This window comes from Myxocyprinus asiaticus, chromosome 29 (genome assembly GCF_019703515.2).
Source record: "Myxocyprinus asiaticus isolate MX2 ecotype Aquarium Trade chromosome 29, UBuf_Myxa_2, whole genome shotgun sequence".
Lineage (NCBI taxonomy): Eukaryota > Metazoa > Chordata > Actinopteri > Cypriniformes > Catostomidae > Myxocyprinus > Myxocyprinus asiaticus.
In genome coordinates, this window is record NC_059372.1 from 45,493,825 (window position 1) to 45,508,650 (window position 14,826).

Sequence of the window (14,826 nt, forward strand, 5' to 3'; positions counted from 1 at the left end):
ATTTAACAGAATTGTCCTTCAAAAGTGTCAGAGATGTATGCAAAAAAAAAAAAAAAAAAAAAAAAAAAGAAAAAAAAAGATGTGCATAAGTTACCCACTGGTTAACAATAAAAAAGAACAGAAAAGAAAAGAAAAATGTAAAATAAAAACGTCATAACCAATTAAATTCATCTCGTAACATGAAGTTTAGCTTCATACACAAACTCTGTCATCGAAAAATACATTTATTTTATAATCTCTAATTAAATTATAAACAAAACATTTCACTGCCCAAAATATCCTAATGTTTTATTGTGCATGGATGAATGTTGTGAATGGTGGACAATTTTTTTTAAAAGAATGTATTTTAAGCAGCTCGTCAGTGCTTTAAAAATAGTCAATCAATAATAAATAGGTGCTGTTTATCTGTTTAGAGTTGCTGTCTGCTTTAGCAATAATGCTTTTTCCCCTATTTAAAACTATTTAAAAAGTTACACAGTTAATTCATCAAGCTATTATGGACCAGTTCAAGCTGACAACACTTCTTGGACCACAAGAGACTACAGAAGCCTACATATGTAGATACATTATGCCTAAAAGATTTAATATCCAATATTAATAAAATTTTTATGTATTTTTTTCCCCCCAATATGCTGTTTTTAGTAAACTGTGAGAGACATGATGTGGGTGACTTGACTCAATGAAGATTTTAAGTTTTTAACCACGATGAAACCACAATTCAAGCACCATCTTGGCTGCACATACGCCACACGCAATTTTACCAGTTGTTAGGTCCCGTGTCATGTGAAACTGCCTAGTTTCGTTTTTGTTACACTGAATACATACCCATCTTTATGTTTTCGTTGTGACAGCCACCTCGGTAGTCAATGTTATACAGTAGTCTCTGTAGTAACATTCAAGCGTATTGGTTGACTGATGAGTGTGCCTGTGTGTGTGTGTATATATATATATATATATAATCTATCTTTAGGGGCAATTATCAAGTTCATCTGTAAGACCAGCAGCACCAGCACAGACCCCGGTAGTGTATAGCCAGCAAGTGCATTGCCAACTGATCCATCAGACTGGCCTTATGTTCCTTTTCCTTCTATTTGAAATTTGGCATCTTGGATACCATTGACTTGTTGTCAATATAAAAAGTAATAAATACTAATGTTCCTTAATATTGACTCACTGCATGTTGTTTTACTTTGAAAATGCTCTGCGTGGAAGGGGTGGGGGGTATCGTTTTGGGAGTTACATGAACTGACGTGGGCCCCCACTCATGGTTTTGCTTAGGGCCACCAAAAGGCTAGGACCGGCACTGCCCATGAGGCACCATCAATGTTTCTCAATTACCCAGTTTTAAGGTTTGTCACAAGAAAGTGTCAGCAGGGGCAGGAAACAAACCTGAAGCACCATCTCTGCGAGCATCATCACAGAATTTGCAGAGATGAATGTAAGTGAAAATACAGTATACCTATATATGACAAATTATAGACCCCTCTTCACAAAAAATGGTAGATACAATACATGATTTGCCATGACACATTAGGTTTATAGGTAGACTAAACGTTATGTTTGTGCTTTCTGTCATACTCACAAATGAAGCAAACAGATTTAAGTGCTCATATGCTAAATTTAACTATGGTCAGACTTTTTATTTGCTTAAGTGCAGCACAACATTAAGCCTACAATGTGTTTAATACTACAACTAATACAAATATTTTTTTTATTTGTAATGTTCTAAACAGGGTTTAAAAAGCGATTAAGACATACCGGAAATGGACAGTTATACTGTAGCAAAAAATAGACAGTACGAAAAATAAATAAATAAATAAATAAACTGAAAATGAATAATTATTTATTATTATGTTTTATTTTATTCATCCAGTAGGTATTGTTTAGAGCCAAGCTAAATGTTCAAAAGCAACCAAATTAGTGAATCAAATGTACATCTAAACTGTTAACCTGGGCAGTAATCATTACAAATTATTAGTTCCCTTTCAAGTCGATCACTTCGATGGCGCATCAGTAGCTGACACTATGGGACCTCCTCTCAGGAGTACCAATCTCTGAAACCATATTCAATCACGGCAATTACATATTGGCAGATGGCACTTGTTACTCCACCCATATCCGCACTCATGCATATTTACATACAGTATATGATTTAAAGCATAGCCTTGCACTTAGTGCTCTTAAAATAAGGTTCTAAAAGAGCATCTTGCTCAACAATGTCTTTTTAAGACTGGGTTTCTCAAATGTTTTTAACCATGTGAACAATATGTCTGACAGGCATGAACGCTTTCTTTTATGAATAGGACATGCTCACACTGAAGCAGTGCTCAATGAGACTCATTGTGTTCACTGTGAATGCATAAAACTCAAGACGCTTCGCTCTCTGCTCACTTTCATTTTGAAAGCCGAAGTCGGCTCCCCTTCTGCCCGCTATGTTTGTTATGAGGCTCCTGAGGGAACGAATGAGGGAGGTGCCCGAGGCCAGGATGCAGAGTAAGGAGTTTATGATGCAGAGGGTTTGATGTTGGTGCAAGCCTTGTTGGGATCTGGCTTATCAAAAGCCATTCTTAAGTCCGAAAAGGGTTACGTGCCCAAAGTGCTGGCCACCCCCTTTAGGGCTCAGGGCCCTTATTCACAAAAAATCTTAAGGCTAAAAGTAGCTCCTAATGTGTAAATTTAGGAGCAACTCTTAAAAATTAGGGGCGTATCACTCCTAACTTTAGGACTCTTTAGGAAAATCTTAATCTAAGAGTAATTCATAAAACATTTTAACACTTAAAGTACCTCCTAAACCCATGACAACTTAGAAGTCATCCTGAGGACTTCTAAATGCATTAGAGTGAATCTCAAACAATCCTATGCATGGCTGCTGCCTTCAATCCACGTTAAAAACAATGATAATATTATTATAAAATTGACCTTTTAAAAAGATATCACCTGAATTACAATTAGCTTGATGTATTTTACAGTTTTTCTCCATTATCTGTCACACATATATTAGATGCCTAATAGTTATGTGGTATTGTTGTAATAGTTGTCAGATGGATAGACTTAGGCTAGATGGGGAACAATTCAATTTCCTCACAATTTAAAGCAACCAAATGCAAATGCTGTCCAATTTAGCTGACAGGTGAAACTCATAACTTATCAGTTCTCAAACACATTTATACTGCAAGGGTAAGACAGAATTTCACAGCTGTGGAATATGGAGCAGGCAGGAGACAGACAGGGGCAAGAGCCTGCTCATGCAAGGTTAGAGTGTGGGGTGGTATGGTGAGGGGGAGAGGAAGAGGGGGGCACAGAGTACGAGGAAGAGCCAGAGAAAGGCAAAGGCACAGAGAAATCTCATATGAGATACGGGCAACAGTTATAGACCATGTCATCAACCATGGCCTAAGTATGACAGAGGCTGGTCGGAGAGTGTAGCCTAATCTGGGCCGGTCCACGGTGTTGTCAATAGTCCAGACATTCAGGAGAGAAAACAGGTGTGTAATCAAATATTGTACTGCCATGTTCCTTCACACTGGTATTCCAGTAAACTTAGCCAATGCATGTCTCAGAATTTATGTAGAATGCATTGACTTTACTGTGCTGTATTTTCTGTCTAAGATTGAGCGTCTGCCCCATGGTGGTGGCAGAAGATCAGTTTTCATTGCTCAACAAGAACTTGAAATTTGTAATATGGTCATAGCAAACAATGCTATTAGACTAAAAAATATTCAAAGTGCAGTCATGCAAGATGACGGCATCTTTCAAAATGTTAACACCATCAGCCTCTCCACAATTGATAGAGTGCTGAAGAGAAATCAGATTGCAATAAAGCAACTCTACAAGGTGCCTTTTGAGAGGAATGGTGAGAGAGTGAAGGAGCTGAGGTACCAGTCTGTACAGGTAAGAATTCATCATTGTACACTACACAGTGCTGTAATCTCCTTGTCTTTCAGTATTGACAAGTACAACCTGTATATGCAGAATATGTTACACAATGTGGGATATGTGTAACTGTACGATTTACAATATCTACTGAAGTTATTTCCTAAATTGCTTTACTATCTTTTATAGAGAGTGATGGAGCTGGAGGCTGATGAATCCCCACACATTTATGTGTATGTTGATGAGGCAGGATTCAACTTGACCAAAGTCAGGAGACGTGGCCGTAATATTATTGGTCACTGAGCCACTGTTGATGTGCCAGGCCAGCGTGGAGGGAACATTACAATGTGTGCTGCCATATGTGGGAATGTTGTACTCAGCCACATTCACATCATTGGGCCCTATAACACAACGTCTCCTCAATTTCCTGGAAACTCTTTACAGGGATCTCATTCCTGAGAATGAGAGGGGGTTGGTAAGAAATGACTTGCCAACGTATGTTATAGTTTGGGACAACATAAGTTTCCATCGTTCAAATTTAGTCAGGGAATGGTTTGTTGCCCACCCACATTTTTTGATGGAGTTTCTCCCGCCATACTCTCCATTCCTAAATCCCATTGAGGAGTTCTTTTCTGCATGGAGATGGAAGGTCTATGATCACCGTCCTCATGACCAGTTGTCCTTACTGGGTGCAATGGATGCTGGTTGTGAGGATATCACGGCAGATTGTTGTAGGGGGTGGCTTCATCATGCCAAATATTTTTCCCTCGTTGCATTGCAAGGGAGGATATCAGGTGTGATGTAGATGAAATGTTGTGGCCAGACAGAGGCGAGATTGGAAGACCCATGAGGTTGATGAACTTTCTTTTTTTTTTGCACATATTGTAGTTCCTGAATTTTGCTGTTGTGTATTTTTTTTCTGTACAAACTTTCTTTACGTATTTTCGGTTGGCTGTAAAGTGTGTACATACAATGATGAGAAATGTTTGAATAAATGTTTTGTTGAAAGTATAGTGTGTGTGCCATAACTTTTTGACATCAATACTATTCAGCTGCCTACATATACAATGTTAGCAATTGGAAAATATTACGTAGTGGGTAACTATCACACTTTCAGAGTACACTGTCATTTGACAAGATGTCTTTGCATTTTGACTGTCTTGGTCTAAGCAATGATAAAGGAACCTTTTGTTTTGATGACAATGATTTATTCATTTATGGATTTTTATTGATTACCTTTTGCAGGTCACATAGAGTGGTGTGCTGAATGTACCACGTGATGTGAGAATTGTACTTAGAGTTTTGACAACTGTAAGTTTGTTTTAGTAAATGTGCCAAATCGATTGAGAAAAACTTTAATAATATAATATTATACATTTTATAATATTGACATTGGCCCTTTAAAAGGGTATCGCCTCAATCGTGAGGGTGTTTTCATTATTGTAAACTTAGTTAGAGATGCAGTAACCTCTCCCATGAAACAACCCAATTACACTGGAGATGGGTTTGACAAATATATATATATACACACACACAGTGTGTATACACAGTATATATATAAAATGTGTTGTCAGTGATTTGGACCTTGGCATGATTGTTGGTGCCAGGCTTGATATTTTTTTTATTTTTTTTTTGCACCATTCTCTATACACTCTAGAGGCTGTTGTGTGTGAAAATCCCAGGATATCAGCAGTTACAGAAATACTCAAACCAGCCCATCTGGCATCAACAATCATGTCACAGTCTAAATCACTGAGATCAAATTTTTCCCCCATTCTGATGGTTGATGTGAACATTAACTGAAGCTCCTGACCCATATCTGAATTGATTTTATACATTACACTGCTGCCACACAGTTGGCTGATTAGATAATTGCATGAGTAAGTAGATGTACGGGTGTACCTAATAAAGTGTCTGGTGAGTGTACAGTATTAATTTTATTTGTTCAGGTCATAAATGGGTCGTAAAAAGGCCTACATTTGATTTGATAAAATGTCCAGCAATCCTGGGAAAGCTAGGGCATATAGTGAATAAGGTCTTTTTTTTTGTCTGTTTCTCACCCAAAGCTATTGTATCACTTCAGAAGAAATGGATTAAACCACTCAAGTCATATGGATTACCTTTACGCAGCCATTATGTCCTTCTTAGAGCCTGAAAGTTTTGATCCCCATTGACACACACTGAATGAAAAACAAACAACAACAAAAAAAAAAAAAACAGCTCAGACATTCTTCAAAATAGATGACGAAAAGTAAAAAAGACAAATGAAAGTCATACAGGTTTGGAAGGTTTCGAACAACATGAGGGTGAGTAAATGATGAGAGAATTATAATTTTTGGATGAACTATTCCTTTAACCAACCCACAGACTGAACTGTTAACTAACCTACAGTCTGAGCTTTTAATTAACCCATAGACTGAATTCTTAAGTAACCTGCAGACACTTCACAGCTTCATCTGTCATAAACTAGCACAAACTAGCAGAATTATTCCAATTACACACCCACTGACTTGCTCCTATTCTCTACTTCCTCCTCCTCATGCATGTGTGTCACAGTGTGTGTGTGTGTGTGTGTGTGTGTGTGTGTGTGTGTTTGAACACTCCTGTAAAAATAGACATCTTAAAGAGACAGCAGCCACCCGAGAATCACAGACCAGCAAAGGAACTTTCCAATTTAATGGAGAAAAGCCAATATCCAAAACCATACACTATATTCATACTCTTCAAACTTCAGCTTTTTCACATTAAACCCAAAAAAAAAAATAAAAAAAAATAAAAAAAAAATAAAAAAAATGTATTCCGATATAAAATACGTATACCCTTAATATAAACATAATGGGGCTCATTCATGGAACTTCCGTAAATATATGAGTAAATTCAGAGTAATTTGCGGATAAATGGACCTTCCCGAAAACTTTTCACCAGATTTACAAATGCTTTGTACTCCCCAGATTTGTTAGTAAAAGGTGTGTATGTTAATAAATTTCAATCACTGGTAAATAGGGAGCATGTGCATGTTAATTCACAATTATCATAAACCAAGCCCATGAAAATGCCATATAAGGAAGGCACCAGACCCTAGTAAATGCTGTTAACATTTATGTGGAACAGTAATGAAATAGTGTTTATAAAGTGCATTCACATCGTAAAATTTTGATGAAGCAAGTATAATAGTGTCTCAAAGAAAGAAATGTTTTTGCTATCATCTTTTGTAAATCAAACAGTTTAAGAAGTCAATAAAAATGGTTTGACATGAGTGTAAAACATGTTTGTTTCACAACGGGAGGAGGATGTCCACCACCATTAACCTTCTCTGGTTCAGTTGCATCGCCATCATCATTTGTGAAACTTCATGATGGTAACAGTGATATACTTGTAACTGGAAGAATCTGAAGAAGATCTTTGACCATGGAAAAAACTACTTAAAAATACTTTGAAAAATGTATGCAAGCAGCAAAGAAACTTTTCTAAATAAGTCTAGGCTATGGTTTAAAAGGATTTTTTTTTTTTTCCATTACTTATTTCATTTCATTTCTATCAAAATTAGCAATCATAGCAGTTTGCCTGACACAAGAACACAACACATTCAGATGTCTTATGCACAATTTACATGTGATCAGGAGCATGTGTAAATTTTGTTCATACCAACTAACGTTGTAAAAATACAAAAACTTTCATGAATCAGAATTTACGTCAAAACGGCTTTGCAAAATTTTATCTGCTCATGTTTCATGAATGAAACAAAAGTTTACTATATTACAAAGTTTACTTTTACAGACTTCACTCAACTAACACTATATAAAAAATCTGATCTAAAGTTTTGGTCTCGGTCACGTGTGACATGAAAAACATTGATGAATTGAAACATGGGATCTCAGAGTGATTTCACACAATTGACAGTACTGCATTGCATACACAATAATGTAAAACCAGACGCTGTGTCAGTTGCTGATAAAAGTTCTGAAAATTCACATAAAATGGCACAGTGCTCTGGTTTATATACTCGCGGTGACACATGCATCGGGGGTGGAACATTAAGTGGCATCTGCCAATAAATTGCCATGATATTTAAGGGCTTTAGAGATCTTCACTCCTGGAAGGAGTTTCCCATAGCATAAGCAAATGACGCAACGTTGTGACCAACTTGAACGGGAACATGTATTGGTATTGGCGAGTACAGAAAAGGAAGTATCGGTACTCGTTCTCAAAAAAAATGGTATCGGGACAACCCTAAAGATATACTCGTTCAGGCTTTCAAAATGCAGGAAAATTTCCTGACTCTAAATAAATAAACAATTGCATGCGCAGGAAGGTTTTACTAGGCAGATTTTAGATATACAAGTGGTTGTTGAATGACAAATGTTTACTTTTTGAAATGAGTTGTTTTGCTATTAAGTCAATTAACCTTATGCACCAGCGAAACTAGTGTGCAGCCGTCTTAAAATGTTTGTCTTTGAACTTCCATTCTAGCATTTTCTATATAAATATCTATAGAGTTAATGTCAACTATAGTATATTTGCTAGCGAAGTGGATTTACAGGTTGTAGAATTGCCTAAAGTTATCATGAGTTTAAAGTGTTTAGGAGGTGTCATAACAACTGGAAGCAGAGCGGGGAGATTTTAAAACAAGAATACTTCAGTGAGAGCCAACTTGACATCATGAATAAACTGATTCTTAGATTAAACTCACACAAAAAGAGCTAAAAATGGCACCACATGGTTCCAATGCCAGTGCGTTCAGGAAACTGTAAGATGAAAAGACTATATAATATCAAACATTGCTGATTCAGCATACTGCATATCATGGTGAGCACCCCTTGCTGGCCTTCCTAAAACCTCTTCCAGCAGCAACCTTGGTTTTCCCCAAGAGGTCTCCCATCCAGGTACTAACCAGGCTCAACCCTGCATAGCTTCAGTGGGCAACCAGTCTTGAGCTACAGGGTGATATGGCTGCTTCACATGGTAACATCTAGATTAACGGGTTTAATTTATATTAATTAAATACATATGCATATAAACACATAAAAATATTGGGTAGGCCTAGCCCACCTTTGTCTATCGGCCTATGTAACTTATTAAAATTCAATCTGGGAGGTTTACCATTCCAAATGAAGGACTTCACTATGCTATCTAATTGCTTGAAATAAGAGAGGGGGACATCTACAGGGAGAGATTGTAGCAGGTAGTTAAATTTTGGAATACAGTTCATTTTAATAACATTAACCTTCCCAATCATCGATAAATGTAATGAAGCCCATCTGCCCACATCGCTCGAAAACCTTTTTATTAAAGGGTCAAAATTAACACTAACTAAATCAGACAAATTTGCTGGGAATAAAATCCCCAAATAATTAATGCCCTGTTTGGGCCACTGGAAGGCACCCGGCTGGAAAGCCATTACTGGACAGTACGCTGTCAGAGCCATAGCTTCGGATTTAGACCAATTGAATTTGTATCCTGAGAACTTGGAAAAGGAATGAATAATTCTGTGGAGAGAAGGCATAGATCTAATAGGTTCAGAGACAAATAATAAAATATAATCTGCGTAAAGCACAAGTTTATGCACCACACCTCCTGCAATCACCCCTGGAAAATCACACCTCCTTTCTTATCGCGGTTGCTAATGGTTCCAGGGCAAGACAGAACAATAATGGGGAAAGAGGGCAACCCTGCCGAGTGCCCCTATCCAGAGTAAAATAATCTGAAATTAATCCATTTGTTTGTACTGCTGCTACAGGGTGTCTATAAAGTAACTTAATCCAACCAATAAATGTACTCCCGAACCCATACATTTCCAAAATCTTAAAAAGATAATCCCATTCTACCATATCAAACGCCTTTTCGGCATCAAGTGAGATGGCAGCGACTGGAGACTGATCATTCGCTACTGACCACATGATATTGATGAGACGCCTGATGTTATCAGTAGAGCTGCAGCCCGAATAAACCCCACCTGATCTATATGTACAAGAGATGTCATAACCTTACTTAATCGGTTAGCCAAAATTTTGGACAAAATTTTTAAATCTAGTTGGATCAGGGAGATTGGACGGTAACTTTTACACTCACTTGGATCTTTGTCCTTTTTAAGAATCAGACTGATCCGGGCTTGTGTTATGGTTGGAGGAAGCTTTCCATTCTTTAATGATTCAGTATAAACTTCTAACAAAAGTGAAGCCAGTTCTGTAGCATAGGATCTAAAAAATTCTGCGGCAAAACCATCTGGCCCCGGAGCCTTGCCAGTAGGTAGGGACTTAATTACCTCGTCAAGCTCCTCCAAGGTTATCTCAGAATCAAGAGAGTTTTTTTGCTTAGTCTTCAGTTTAGGAAAATACACTATATTGCCAAAAGTATTCGCTCATCTGCCTTTAGACGCATATGAATTTAAGTGACATCCCATTCTTAATCCATAGGGTTTAATATGACTTCGGCCCACCCTTTGCAGCTATAACAGCTTCAACTCTTCTGGGAAGGCTTTCCACAAGGTTTAGGAGTGTGTTTATGGGAATTTTTGACCATTCTTCCAGAAGCGCATTTGTGAGGTCAGACACTGATGTTGGACGAGAAGGCCTGGCTCGCAGTCTTCGCTCTAATTCATCCCAAAGGTGCTCTATCGGGTTGAGGTCAGGACTCTGTGCAGGTCAGTCAAGTTCTTCCACACCAAACTCGCTCATCCATGTCTTTATGGACCTTGCTTTGTGCACTGGTGCGCAGTCATGTTGGAACAGGAAGGGGCCATCCCCAAACTGTTCCCACAAAGTTGGGAGCATGGAATTGTCCAAAATCTCTTGGTATGCTGAAACATTCAGAGTTCCTTTCACTGGAACTAAGGGGCCAAGCCCAGCTCCTGAAAAACAACCCCACACCATAATCCCCCCTCCACCAAACTTCACAGTTGGCACAGTGCAGTCAGACAAGTACCGTTCTCCTGGCAACCACCAAACCCAGACTCATCCATCAGATTGCCGGATGGAGAAGCGTGATTTGTCACTCCAGAGAACGCATCTCCACTACTCTAGAGTCCAGTGGCGGCGTGCTTTACACCATTGCATCCAACGCTTTGCATTGCACTTGGTGATGTATGGCTTGGATGCAGCTGCTCGGCCATGGAAACCCATTCCATGAAGCTCTCTACGCACTGTTCTTGAGCTAATCTGAAGGCCACATGAACTTTGGAGGTCTGTAGCGATTGACTCTGCAGAAAGTTGGCGACCTCTGCGCACTATGCGCCTCAGCATCCGCTGACCCCGCTCTGTCATTTTATGTGGCCTACCACTGCGTGGCTGAGTTGCTGTCATTTCCAATCGCTGCCACTTTGTTATAATACCACTGACAGTTGACTGTGGAATATTTAGTAGCGAGGAAATTTCATGACTGGACTTGTTGCACAGGTGGCATCCTATCACAGTACCATGCTGGAATTCACTGAGCTCCTGAGAGCGGCCCATTCTTTCACAAATGTTTGTAGAAGCAGTCTGCATGCCTAGGTGCTTCATTTTATACACCTGTGGCCATGGAAGTGATTGGAACACCTGAATTCAATTATTTGGATGGGTGAGCGAATACTTTTGGCAATATAGTGTATCTTAAGATATCTTCCCAAATTTTTCAGCTTCCTGCGGGGAAAGATGCATTTCTTGAAGAAACACAATATCATGTTTCTTATGTTTAAGAAAAGAAATAACCTTCCTTCTTTTTATGGGGTGCCCCAACCCATTCACATTCCATATGGAGAGAGATAGTACACTCATATTAACATTTGACATTTTGATATAATAGAACAAATTAATTGTGTGCCAAAAACAAAATTATGAAGACCACATTTCAACATTAACGCAACAATAAAACCCCGAACAAAACAAACAGAAAAAAGAAAAACGTGCGCATTTATCCCGCGCACGAAAGGGCCAACCAGCGTCAATCCCTTTAAACTCAAAGAGTCCATATAAGCCTACGAGAGCCCCCGCAACAACTTTGCCATCGGATTGCTCAGTTCTGCCTCACAAATTTGTAAGGCAAAATTACATAACATCAAATATTTTGTAAAACAAACCCCAGCCAATAAGCAGAATAAACACAAAGAACGTGTAGACTCATTCACAGAACTGTCTTGAAGGTGTGTTCCTTCACAAAACAAATTCCAGCCGATATAAAGCCGTTCATTTTTCTCGGACAGACAAACAAATATTCAGTGAGCCAGCTGATGAGTGCAGCAGATGACATAATCATTCCAAAGTCCCATGAAAATACTCCACAAATCATACTCCAGCCAACAGGAGGCATAAACACAAGGAACTGACAGATTCATCCATAACTGTCTCGAAGTAGTGTTATTTAACAAAACAAGCTCCAACCGCTAGGCGGAACCAGCACAAAAGGAAACGAAACACACATCCCGGTTCCTCGGATGGTCAAGAGTCAATTCACTCGGAGGCCACATAAAAGTATATCCCATGATTTACACAGTCCGCCAACTTTATAAAAGACATCCTTTGTGTGGGCATGTAGCTATTTTGTGGTCATCCGTAGTGTCTATTCTCAATCTGCCCGGGCACTTCATTGTAAGCTTCCTCCGAAAGCCAGAGTATGTACAGTGAGTCAATCCACTCACAAGAAAAACACCCAATGGTTACTCACCCATTGCTTCAATAAAAGACATTGCCTGATTGGGACATGTAAATGTCTTTGCTGCCATCCTTGGTGTTTATTCTCAGTTTGACCGGAAACATCAGAGCAAAAGTGATCTTCTGCTGATGTAAGAGTTCCTTAAACCGATCGCGTTTCTCTCTTGTCGAGTTCGCAAAGTCCGGGAACAAGAAAATATTGTGATTCTTCCAAGAAAGCTTTCCTTTGGTCCTCGCCTGGTGCAACACGAGATCTTTATTGGATGATCTCAAAAATTTGGCCAGAATCGATCGGGGCCTTTCTCCCTCAGCAGATCTTTGAGCTGGGACTCTGTGAGCTCACTCGATTTCCAGCTTGTGGCCTGTTATGTTGAGCAGACTCGGGAAAAGCTCGTCTAGGAATTTCACCATATCTCTGCCCTCCTCATGCTCAGGAATTCCAACAATTTGAATGTTATTCCTGCGGCTTCTATTCTCAAGATCTTCAAGCTTTTCAAGAACATGTTCCAAATCAACTTTGGTCACGGGCGGATTAGCGGCTAATTCCCTCTCTGATGACTCCAAATAATCGATTTGTTTCTCAACATCTGTCACTCTTGTGACTAACTCTTGTGACTTTTTTCCATCGCCGTAATCGATCGACATATTTCAGCGAGATCCTCCAAGTCCGCAGTACCCTCGTCAACATCACCAACATGTTGGACAGTTGACGCTGGATTCCTTCTCCCGCCGCGCCATCCAAATCCAGTCCCCCCGGTCCACAGGCCTGTCTGGGCTTTCATCTTGAACCCGTAAGTGTCTTTTAATGTCTCCAGAGCCCGAGGATTTTGACTTCTTTGCCATGTTTACCTCAAACAGCAAATGTGTAACTGGGTGTAATAAATTTCACCGGATTATATCAAGAAAATAATTTAAAAAAAATTGCAAAGTGTGCAGAGCTGTATCTCACACGTCTGCCCTTCGCATGGCATCACGTGGCTCATTCTTATATGTTAAAATTAATATTAACTAAGATTGCTGTACAAGTAGTTTATTGTTAGTTCTTGATTACTAATGTAGTTAACAAATAAAACCTTATTGAAAAGTGTTACCTTTTTAATTTATAAATATATTATTGTTCATTGTAGTTCATTATGCATTACCTAACGTAAACATATTTTAATGTAAACAAACATATTAGTATTTGTATTTCATTGTTAGTTCATGTTAACTATTGTGTCAACTATGTTATCTTATACAGTCTAATTGTAACATGTTACCACTATTGCTTAATGTTTTCATTTCTGTATTTAGTTTCAGCCGTATTCTCTAATTCTAGTACACTAAAAGAATGTCTTTGCTTTACATATAAAGCTGGCGAGAGACTTTGAGGAACACACTCACACACACACACACACACACACACACACACACACACACACACACACACACACACTGACTCACACATTTCTAGTCATGGCATTGCTGAAATACCCACTAGAATACCCACACAGTGTCTAATACATCTCAAACATACATTTATCCCTACAACACTCATTCTGTCACACTTGTCGTCATGAACACACACACATATGCACTCAGAAGTGTCCTACCTCACTGGGTGTCTTTTTATGGCGACACATGCAGCAATGAGTGATCATGGGAAAGTAGCAGTCTTGCAGCAGACAGGAACATCCAGCGTGATGCTGTAGAGTCACGCTCTTTCTCTCTCTCTTGTCTTATCTTGTCTCACCTTCTCTGTCTTTTGCTTTATCTGCTGTCTTTTCCCTGTCTCACAGTTTTCCCCACTGTGAGCTCGCTCTCTCTCTCTCTCTCTCTCTCTCTCTCTCGCTCTCTCTGTAGGTCTAAAGCTCACTGCTCTCTTTGGCATCACACACACACGCACACACACACTTGCCTTCTCACACCTCAGCTCACTCGCCCTTTGTGACCCCCACCTATTTCTTCCTTCTCTCTCTCTCTCTCTCTCTCTCTCTCTCTCTCTCTCTCTCTCAGTGGGTGTATAATTAGACTCACTCCTGTCGTGATACAGGTCTTTCTCATTGTGGGAGCGTCTCTGAGCTGGCAGGAAGCCGAGCAGCTTTGCTCATTAACCTCTTAGGAGCTGGGGAATGTACAGGCACTGCCCACACCCCATTGGTCACTTCCTTCTCTCATCGCAGCCACAGGCTGCTCTGATTGGCTGCTGCAGCACATGCTGCCAGGCTGCAGCTCACGCCATTAGCTGCAGGGCCACATGAGCCAGACTGCAGCTTGTGTGCATTTAAACTACAACTATCTTTTAAAATACTTATCTGACTGTGTACAATTTAAACGCAGTATCACAAAA

The 14,826-nt window shown here is 39.3% G+C and overlaps 1 protein-coding gene across 1 annotated transcript in view; it reads right to left on the reverse strand.

Annotated features, from left to right (window-relative positions):
- The window catches only part of LOC127419665 (uncharacterized), a 54,598-nt gene extending 40,051 nt beyond the window's left edge, over positions 1-14,547 (reverse strand). Inside the window, exon 1 of the mRNA XM_051661233.1 lies at positions 14,090-14,547. The gene's annotated coding sequence lies outside the window, so the exon portion shown is untranslated. The remainder of the gene's footprint in view (positions 1-14,089) is intronic.
- Positions 14,548-14,826: the final 279 nt, after the last annotated feature.